Source organism: Nannospalax galili, unplaced genomic scaffold (assembly GCF_000622305.1).
Source record: "Nannospalax galili isolate Female #2095 unplaced genomic scaffold, S.galili_v1.0 scaffold6044, whole genome shotgun sequence".
NCBI lineage: Eukaryota > Metazoa > Chordata > Mammalia > Rodentia > Spalacidae > Nannospalax > Nannospalax galili.
Window position 1 is genome coordinate 14,783 of NW_008351071.1, and position 9,789 is coordinate 24,571.

Sequence of the window (9,789 nt, forward strand, 5' to 3'; positions counted from 1 at the left end):
TTTGAAAAAAGCAACCAGAAGAAAATCTGTGCAATATCCCCAAAGGTTTAAAAGAACTTGAGACAAAAACAAAGTATATGGCCAGGTAATCGACCGAAGTGTCAAGGCTAGAAGGAATACCTTGCAATTTAAGATTCCAACAATGTAGAATACCCTTAGAAAGTCCACTAACATTTAATTGACTTTAATTCTTGTAGTATTTATATGAATGGCCATTTATTAAGATCAATTGTAATACCGTGCACATGAGGGGCACAAGGAGTCATAGTAAAATAGTGTCCACCACATTTTGTGTCTAGTCTAGATGTACGGGGTATGTATGTGTGAATCAATGTGAGAGAGATCTAAGGGACCTACTTTGATTGAAGCAATAAAGACTGGGGTTTATGATAGATTTACCTCAGTATTTGGCTTTAGAATTCATGATATTAGGGATCTTATAGCTTCCAATATTTGAGCATATGAAAACTAATTATCTAGTTATGATATCATATATTATGGAAATGTTAGAGCAGGTCAGATGCTAACAGCTTTTGCAATGTGATGGTAATTAAGAACTTTGGAGAAGGAAAAACTCTGAGACAAGAGATGGTGTGGGGGAGGTGAGCAGGAGTCTCCCCACCTGATCCCTGTGGTTGCCCAGGATGGGAGTCTTTGTTTTCCAAAGCTTTCACATTCCTGTAACCTTTGCCACCATATGTTAGCTTACCTAATTACTATTATATGCTGGGTACTTTCCTCATATGTGAGTATAAAAACCCTCCAAAACTTGAACAAGTGGTCTTTTACCCATGGGTCAGTCCCGCTAGCATCAAATTAAACTTCATCTCCTCACCTGACTTCGGCTGTTGGTCTCTGATTTTTCTGTAACAATTTCCTTTGAGGGTATGATGCTGGGTAGGTTGACCAGGATCCAGGGGATGGATTCACACTAAAGGGCATTTGAGGACACAAATTAGACTTGATAACTTTAAAAAAGAACATGAAGTAGGGCGGGGGGGTAAAGGGGAGGAGGGTAGGGGGGCGGTCTGAATATGACAAAAATATTGTATGAAACATTCAAAGATTCAATAAAATATTTAAAAAAGAACAAATCTCATAAAAATTTAACAAGAAAAAAGTCTATCATAACAATCTATGTCTCCTCTTAATAGATGTGGTTCAGATAGTTTTCCAGTTTTTACTTGTTTTTATAGGACACCAAACACTTATTTTATAAGAAGATAATGGATGTTTCCCAAAAGGGGTAGATCTTAGAAGAAAGCCAAAACTTTAGTCAATTTTGACAACTTATTAGTGTCTTTGTTTATTTAATAGGTTAAATTTTATAAATAGACAAGCACTTATAAATGATGACCCTTTCCTGAGCAACCAGTAACTGTCAATAGCTTCTCCGGGAGATGTGTAGCCCACGAGCCCCTCCTCTGTCCATATGGAATGTTGATGGTCCCCATCTTCTGCTAGGTCTTGTGCAGGTAATCACAGAGACAATGTAATTCTATTTTTTAAAAATATTTTATTTATTATTTTTATTTTATGTATGAGTGTTATGCCTGCATGTAGGTAAGGGCACCCATGTCGTGCAATGCCCGCGGAGGTCAGGAGAGGCTGTCGGATCCCCTGGGACTGGAGTTACGGACAGTTGTTAGCTGCCATATGGGTGCTAGGATTCGAACCCGGGTCTTCTGCAAGAACAGTCAGTGTTCTTAAAGGGTGAGCCATCTCTCCAGCCCCTGAGACAATGTAATTCTATTTACACAAATTTTAGCAACAAAGTTTCATTCTATTTGTGGGAATAACCTCTGGAACACTATCTTGGCTTGCTTATAGTATAAATAATTTACTAGGCCTTGGGCTCCTCTCATAACCTAAAACTATAGCTGTAATCCTTCATGACCCTTCCTTGTCCTTGACCCAAAATAATATGTGTGTGTGTGTGTGTGTGTGTGTGTGTGTGTGTGTGTGGTGAAAACACAAGTGCTGAGAGCAGTGAATATTCCTTGGAAGTAACAGATTATTCTATTTGTGTTGCAAACAACAGGTGGGGTTAAATTGATAACATCTCTTTGTGTTGTGTGTGCTCTTCTAGGTCAGTGGAGGTCAGAAGGGGTATAAGCAGTTCCTTTTTTCCTTCCCCATTTACTGCTGGATGTATGGTTTCAATAAAGAGAAGAGCAAGACCTTTGCTTTGTGCTGGGGGAAATTTGATGGAACAATTTTTCAGAGTTCAGTTCCACTCCTGGTTGAAATGGATGCTAAGAGTCAGGGTGTCTTTGTTCAGACATCTCCATAATGTGGCATTGCACTGCAACCCTATTCTTCTTACTTAATGGCAAAACTCTAAACAAAGCAAGGAGATCATTATCTAGTGGTAGGGGAAGAAATGGGGACTGTGGCTAAGAAGGGGTATGTGTGACGCCCTAGGGTGCTTGCAGTGTTTAACTTCCTGCCTTGTATTCAAGCATGGTTACATGAGCACCAAAAGAGAGAAGTGTAGAGTTGTATGTTACTAAGCAACATATACATCAAATGGACAAATGGCAAAGGTTTTATGGTAGTTTTATTTGAAAGTAATCACTTTTCTAGAAAAATTACATGAAGATTGTATTTTGTTAAAGCTGTCTGTTACTAAATCTGTAGCTCAACTTCCATTCAAGGTGTTAATAATTCTGTCAGGGTAGGAAAATGACTTTAGTTTATGAAGGCAACTTGACTCTGAAGGACCATGTTGCAAACAACTATTGAAATGTAAATATTGTCTAAACATAATATGTGGCCTGTTTTCATCCACAAAAATAGTTTTTAATACCTGCATATTTCTTTTGCTTTATGTGGTACTTAAAATGTATCTATTATGCCATGTTTGACATCATTTTTTCACTGCTGAAAATGTTTCATTAGAGTTCTGGATAACATGGTAGATTAGAAGCTACCTCTATGATTTTGTGAAGGAGAAGTCATTCTAAAAAATGAAGAGTTGGGGTTGCAGCGATGGCTCAGTGGTTAAGAGCACTGGCTGCTCTTGTAGAGGAACTGGGTTCGGTTCCCAGGCAAAAAACCATCACTAACCTAGCTGGGCGTGGTGGTGCACGCCTTTAATCCCAGCACTTGGGAGGCAGAGGCAGGCAGATCTCTGTGAGTTCAAGGCCAGCCTGGTCTACATAGAGAGTTCCAGGACAGCTGGGGCTACAGGGAGACCCTGTCTCAAAAAGACAAAAAAAAAAAGAAAACATCTGTAAAGTAACTCCAGTTCCAGGTGATCTGACACCCTCTGACATTGCATAACATGCATGCACTTACACACATGCAGGCAATACACTCATACACATAAAATAAAAATAATAAAATACTTTCCAAAAAGCAGACTGTATTCATTCCTAAGAGAGTAGGAGGGAGAACATCAGAAATGTACAGCATGGTAGGACAGCGGACAAGCGTGGGAAAGGAAGGCGACATAGAGACAAGTAAGAAGAGGTGAAAATACACAGTTTTAAAATATTTCATTTATTATTTTTGTTTTATGTGTACGAGTGTATTGCCTGCATGTATGTGAGTGCACCCATGTCGTGCAATGCCGCGGAGGTCAGAAGAGGGTGTCAGATTCCCCTGGAACTGGAATTAATAGCTGCAAGGGAGATGTCTTGCTTGGGCATGGGTGTCATAGGGATGGTAAGGAGGAGAGAGACTGAATGGGCTGCAGAGTAGTTAACTAGGAGTTGGATGGAGAAACAGCTAGGGTAGCACTAGCTGTGCAGACTGCAGAAGTGTGTGGTACGTACAGGAGTCTGTAGCCAAGGTTCTCTGGAAGTGCCCTGGTGTCCCGACCCATGAGACAGTCAACATGGGTACCTGGAGAGAGGAGAGGGGACTGAAAGGGACAAGAGACATGAAGAATGGAGACAAGACAGGCTTTTTGATCAAGTCTTGCTTATTGAACATCTACACAAAATTTTTATAGTGAGGGAAAAGGGGGAAGTTGGCAGGGATAAATCCATTGAGGCAGAGCAATTCAATTAACAGAACAATTATCATAATTACACCACACCAATTGATCACAGAGTAAATTCCATAGTAACACCACAATTCTATAGCAAGTTATAAATCAATTATAAGGTTACACCTGCATGATTACAAGGTAATACAAAGATGTTTTCTAAGCAGTTCCATGAGAAATGATTGAGTCTCTCAAGCAGTAAGTGCCCGAGTTAGAATAACATGTTTGTGTGAGGCTTTCAAGTATAATCATCTGGTTAATCTCAAACCAGGTCAGCCTTGATGTCTGAAAAACAGCTTTGCCAGGAATCAGGTCTTGCTATTTCCTGGGGTGGGGGCCTATGGCTCTCCATAGATCCCCTTTTTTTTATATTTTAATAAAGAGGGAAATGAGCTAAAACAATCCCTTAGGGAACTGTGTCTGTCTTAGGTTGGGAGATCCTCTTTTGATGTTTATCCGTCATGGGCTAAAATAGTTGTTTTGGCTGTCAGTCTGTCTTAGGTTGTTATCAGTGAGATCTCCTCTTACCCGTCTTTGGCTATCTGGTTTAGCTCTTAAGGGGACGACTGAAGCATGTCGTCACATGGACTTTCAGGCTCATAGGGCTCTTTCCGATCTTTAAGTGTAAGCCTGAGATAATGTATTTGAATTGGCTTTTTGTAAGATCATCAATCTGACTTTTTATGAAGCTAGTGAGCTCCTTGAACGCCCAGGGGCCAAAAGTAATTACTATTAGAAAGCCAAGAAATGGACCAAGTATGTTGGGTAAAAGGGCAGAGAGCCAGGGAGAAGTGGAAAACAGGTTTTGTACCAAGGCTCTGTTTGTTCTCTCTTCCTCTTACGTTGTTCCAAACCTTTCCTTAAAGCAGCCATGTTATCTTTAATCTTTCCCGAGTGGTCACGGAAGAAACAGCATTTCTCCTTGAGGGCCACACAAAGCCCCCCTGTAAGCAAACAAAAGGATCCTAAGGGGACAAACAGTGTACAGCATGGAAGGGCATTACATAAATGATTAGAACAATGGTGCACAAGGCATGTGGAACAATTAATGAATCACGGAGAGAATCATAGCCAAAAACCCAGTCCAAAAAATTGGGAACACAGGATGTGATGATGGATGGTGTAGTGATGACACAGGTGGCATAGAGTCTGGAGATGTTGTAAAGCGGATGAGGCATTTAGGTACCCAACATGTATTGTCAGCATTCTGTGGAAAAAACATAAACATGCCCTCTCCCCCAAATGAGGACAAGGGAGGATGTTACAATTTATCAGCTGTAGAGTTACCTAAATGTGAAAACAAAGAGGGCAAGAGGAAACACAAGTTAGTTTGGTAGCGGTGACTGGAAACTGCCAGGAGCACAATTTATAGTGCCTTGACCCTGTGGAGCAAAAGAGGTACGTATGTACCAAGCAGGTGTCCAAGGTAACATACAAGAAAGAAAATGACAAGAGAGGGAGGACACCTTAGTTTTAGAACATTTAAGAGTAACACAAACATGGGTTGTTTAGAACAATAAGGTGACAACAGGTAACCATGGAGACACAAACATACCATTTAAAATGAGACAAACAAGGCAAAAATAATTTATAACTAATATCAGTAACCTAATTTTGTAAGTTTTGTAGTGTGTTAATGTTTTATTTTTGACATTTATTGTAAACTCATGGAACCTGGAAAAGAGCACAATAGAGTTGTAGCTCCTGTCACAAGCCACCAGTTTAGAGTACTCCTTACAAGCTATTTCTGTCACAAAGCACTGTGCTGTCAAGAAAGACTACAGAAAGACAAGTTTTTAAACTGTCATTTTTTACACATTATCCACACAGAGCCGTGCCAGGCTCAGACTGAGAGAAATTTGTTAAATGGTACCATCAAACTGAATTGAAACAAAACATATTGGGAACGAGACCCAACGCAGATCTGTAAAAGGCACAGTGTCGACATTGCATGGGCACGCCTGATTTACGTCCAAAGCATCACTGTGGACAGCCCTGGTCAGCGTCCTGAGCAGCTCTCCAATTGTTTTTTTGATTAATTATAGTATGCCTGTTTTTATAGGTTTATTATTATTATATGATCAATCTAGATTAGGTCCCCCTGTCAGGAACCCAAGGAGACCGACCCCTAAGGTGGAAGCCTTTTTAACCAAAGAAAATCCTGTATGTCAAGGTGCTAAAACATGTAAGCTGTTCTCAGTTCCTCTCACAGAGTCAGAGGGTCAGTCTGAACGCGGAGAATTTTTGAGAACAGAAGTTTGTGAGAACTAGCATGAGTCTGAACAGAAAGGACCAGTTTCTGTCCTGAGTCAGCTTCTTACATTTTTAGCCTATACTACATTAGTTTGAAACAGCAAGTAAGAGACATTAGGCAGAAAACATCTTTTAGATCTAAAGAACAGGATTAAGTCTAAAGTGAAAGGTGTACAATTTTCCTCCAGAGTTAGCTGTTAGCATATTCAAGTAGCCTAGTTTTTCTGAAATCATAGTATACATCATACAAACACTTATAATATTTACACGAAAATCTGTCACACTCTTTTTTTTATCTTTTTATATCTATGACTCCCTCTTGAATCTGGGAGAACAAGCCTGGAGGATAGTTTATTTGTGTATCATTAGAATCAAAGTCTCCCCTGTCCATTAGCATATTAAAGGTCCAAGCTTTGTTCTCAGTGTTAAGGTTTTTTTTAGCTGTCTCCCTACAGTTGTTGTAGTAGCACGATCGCCATAGGAGAAAATCTCCACCTGAAAGAAACGCCTTAGCAAGCGTGTGTCAGTCTGAGGGAGTCAGTCATTGTTCTGTCAGCCCCTCCAGGAGAGTGATGGTATAGGGGGCAGTAGGGCCGTACTGGGCTACAGAGGTTTTTAACTCTTTTATCTCTGATAGTTTAAAGGGACGATGTTGTCTTGTGGGCTCATCATCATCTTTTGGTGTGGTCTCAAAGACTGGGAAAACAGAGCGCTGCAGGGCGGGGAAAGCCGCACCTTGCAAGGAATGTTTACTTTTAACTGATAGGTCTTGAAGACCCGCAAGCAGTTCTTGTTTTTGTTGTTCTAGGGCTAGCTGTTTTTTTAATAGAGCCACTTCATTTCTTAATTGAGTAACAAGGGGAGAAGTGGGGAATGCCTCGAGGGTAGAAAACATGCCGTGGGCGTAGTGTCAGACTGGGGTATCATGACATCAGTGTGGACTTTAGAGTTAGGCTCTGATTTAACATTTTTGGGATTTGAAATCCTAGAATGTATCTCGGGTGACATTTCTTTGTCACTGTCAAGGGAGATGAGGTCTATCTCCTTAGGGGGAATTATTTTATCACTGGGAGGCTGCTGGGGGGGGCCTTGTAGGAGGCCTGAAGTTTGTTTTATGGCAGCCTCGGTGGAGGATTCATTTGAATCTATTAATTCCCTGATTAAGTTCCAGTAGGAAAAGGCTGTAACAGGAATTTTCTCGGGTCCAAAGACCTTATAGTAATCCTCTAAAGCATTTTTTACCCTTTTCCATCCTTTAATATCTATTACTCCTTCTTGGGGGAACCAAGGACAGGTTTCCTTAATAAATTCAAAGAACCGAAATAAATCCTCTATTTTAACCTTTACTCCTCGCATCCGTAAGGCATCCTGCAATTGCCGAACATAAATTTCATGCCTGCTCAATTCTTGTCCCATAATCAGACGCCGATACTTACTTCTGGTTGTAGCCGAGGCAGGTTCCCGCGGCGTGTCCAGAGTGAAGAATTGTTGTGGAACGCGTTCCTTGGGGGCCGTCTTCTTCCCACACTGGATCCTCCGTATCCAGCCCCACGTTGGGCGCCAGATGTCCCGACCCACGAGACAGTCAGCGTGGGTATCTGGAGGGAGGAGAGGGGATGGAAAGGGACAAGCCCACGTTGGGCGCCAGATGTCCCTGCCCGTGAGACAGTCAACGTGGGTACCTGGAGAGAGGAGAGGGGACTGAAAGGGACAAGAGACGCAAAGAATGGAGACTAGCCAGGCTTTCTGATCAAGTCTCTTTTATTGAACATCTACACAAAGTTTTTATAGTGAGGGAAAAGGGGGAAGTTGGCAGGGATAAATCCATTGAGGCAGAGCAATTCAATTAACAGAACAATTATCATGATTATACCACACCAATTGATGACAGAGTAAATTCTAGTAACATCACAATTCTATAGTAAGGCCACAAATCAATTATAAGGTTACACCTGCATGATTACAAAGTAGTACAGAAAGTTTCTTAGGCAGTTCCATGAGAAATGAGGGAGTCTCTCAAGCGGTAAGTGCCCGAGTTAGAACAACATGTTTGTGAGGCTTTCAAGTATAGTCATCTGGTTAATCTCAAACCAGGTCAGCCTTGATGTCTGAAAAACAGCTTTGCCAGGAATCAGGTCTTGCTATTTCCTGGGGTGGGGGCCTACGGCTCTCCACACCCTGGAGTTTGAAGACTAGGGAAGGTAGCATCCCACAACTGCCTAGGTGAGTGGCAACGTGGGAACGCAAGAAATACGCTGAATGTGCAACAGTCTTGCTGATGGATAGCAAATGTTCTCAGACAGAAAATGTGGGGAGCTGGGTATGGTGATGCATGCCTGCAATCCCAGCACTTGGGAGGTGGAAGCAAGGAGGATCAGGAGTTCAAGGTCATCCTCAGCTAGAGAGTTTGAGGCTAGCCTACCCTACACAGGACCCTGTGTCCTATGTCAAAAGAAAGGAAGAAGGAAGGAAAGAAAGGAAGGAAGGAAGAAAGGAAGAAAAGAAAATAACTGTGGTGTATTTGTGAAAAGGACAACAACCCCCTAACCAGGATCAGGGTGGGAAGAAGACACCCAGAAGCAAAGGTAAACGCATGGATACACACGCTCCCATACCTCCTCAGCATCCAAGGAGAGTGATTGGTATCTGAAACACAGGACAGGGAAGGTTGGACCTTGCAGATGGGGGCCTCAGACTGGGAGATGCCATAGAAACCTGTCTGACAAAGAAACCCCTCTTAGCAGGGAGGACAAACACATACCTAGCTAACTTGTTTGAATTACTGAGACTATCAGCCTTCTCTCTACTTGAAAGATACAGTGGTGGAAGCCCAGGGAAATCTCCTTCCACCCTGAGCTGCAGAAAAGGCATCAGATAATCCAAGCATTCCTTACCCTCCTTTCTACAGAGCTGTACTGTTTAATACCCATCCTCCAAACCCAGGCCATCTTACTTCAAGGTGGTGGTGGCGGGGGAGCCACACAGAACCAATTCTACAAGGCTTCTAGAGGCTTAACGCTCCTGAAGTTCCCCTAGATGAATCAGTTTCAAGATCCCAGCTGTAAGTTTTGTATGCAAACATCTATTCTAGGATCTATTTCTTTGTCCCTGTTGTCACTTATTTCTTCCAGTAACATAACTGTGCCAGTTTCTTAAGTGTGCTTGCTATGAACCAACTGCTAATTTCAATGTCTATACACTAAGGATGAACCCAGATTAACACCCCAAATCTGCACTTTAACCCTTTAGGGACTAATTTAGAGTGGTTGTTTTTTTTGTTTTTGTTTGTTTTTGTTTTTTCACATTAAAAAAAAAAAATAGTGGAAAGTACCATCAAGAGACACGAGCGAGTAACAGAGAACCTCGGAGACGGAGGGCAAGGTTGGTACGTTCCGACATGTGCGTACATAAGGGAGAGAAGTGAGCATTATCAAAACCTCCAAGAACTCGGGGGTATATTCATGAGGCCAAGTCTATGAATTCACAGGCTAGAAGGAGATGACATAAAATATAAAGGTCTGGAAAATCTACTCAATGAAATT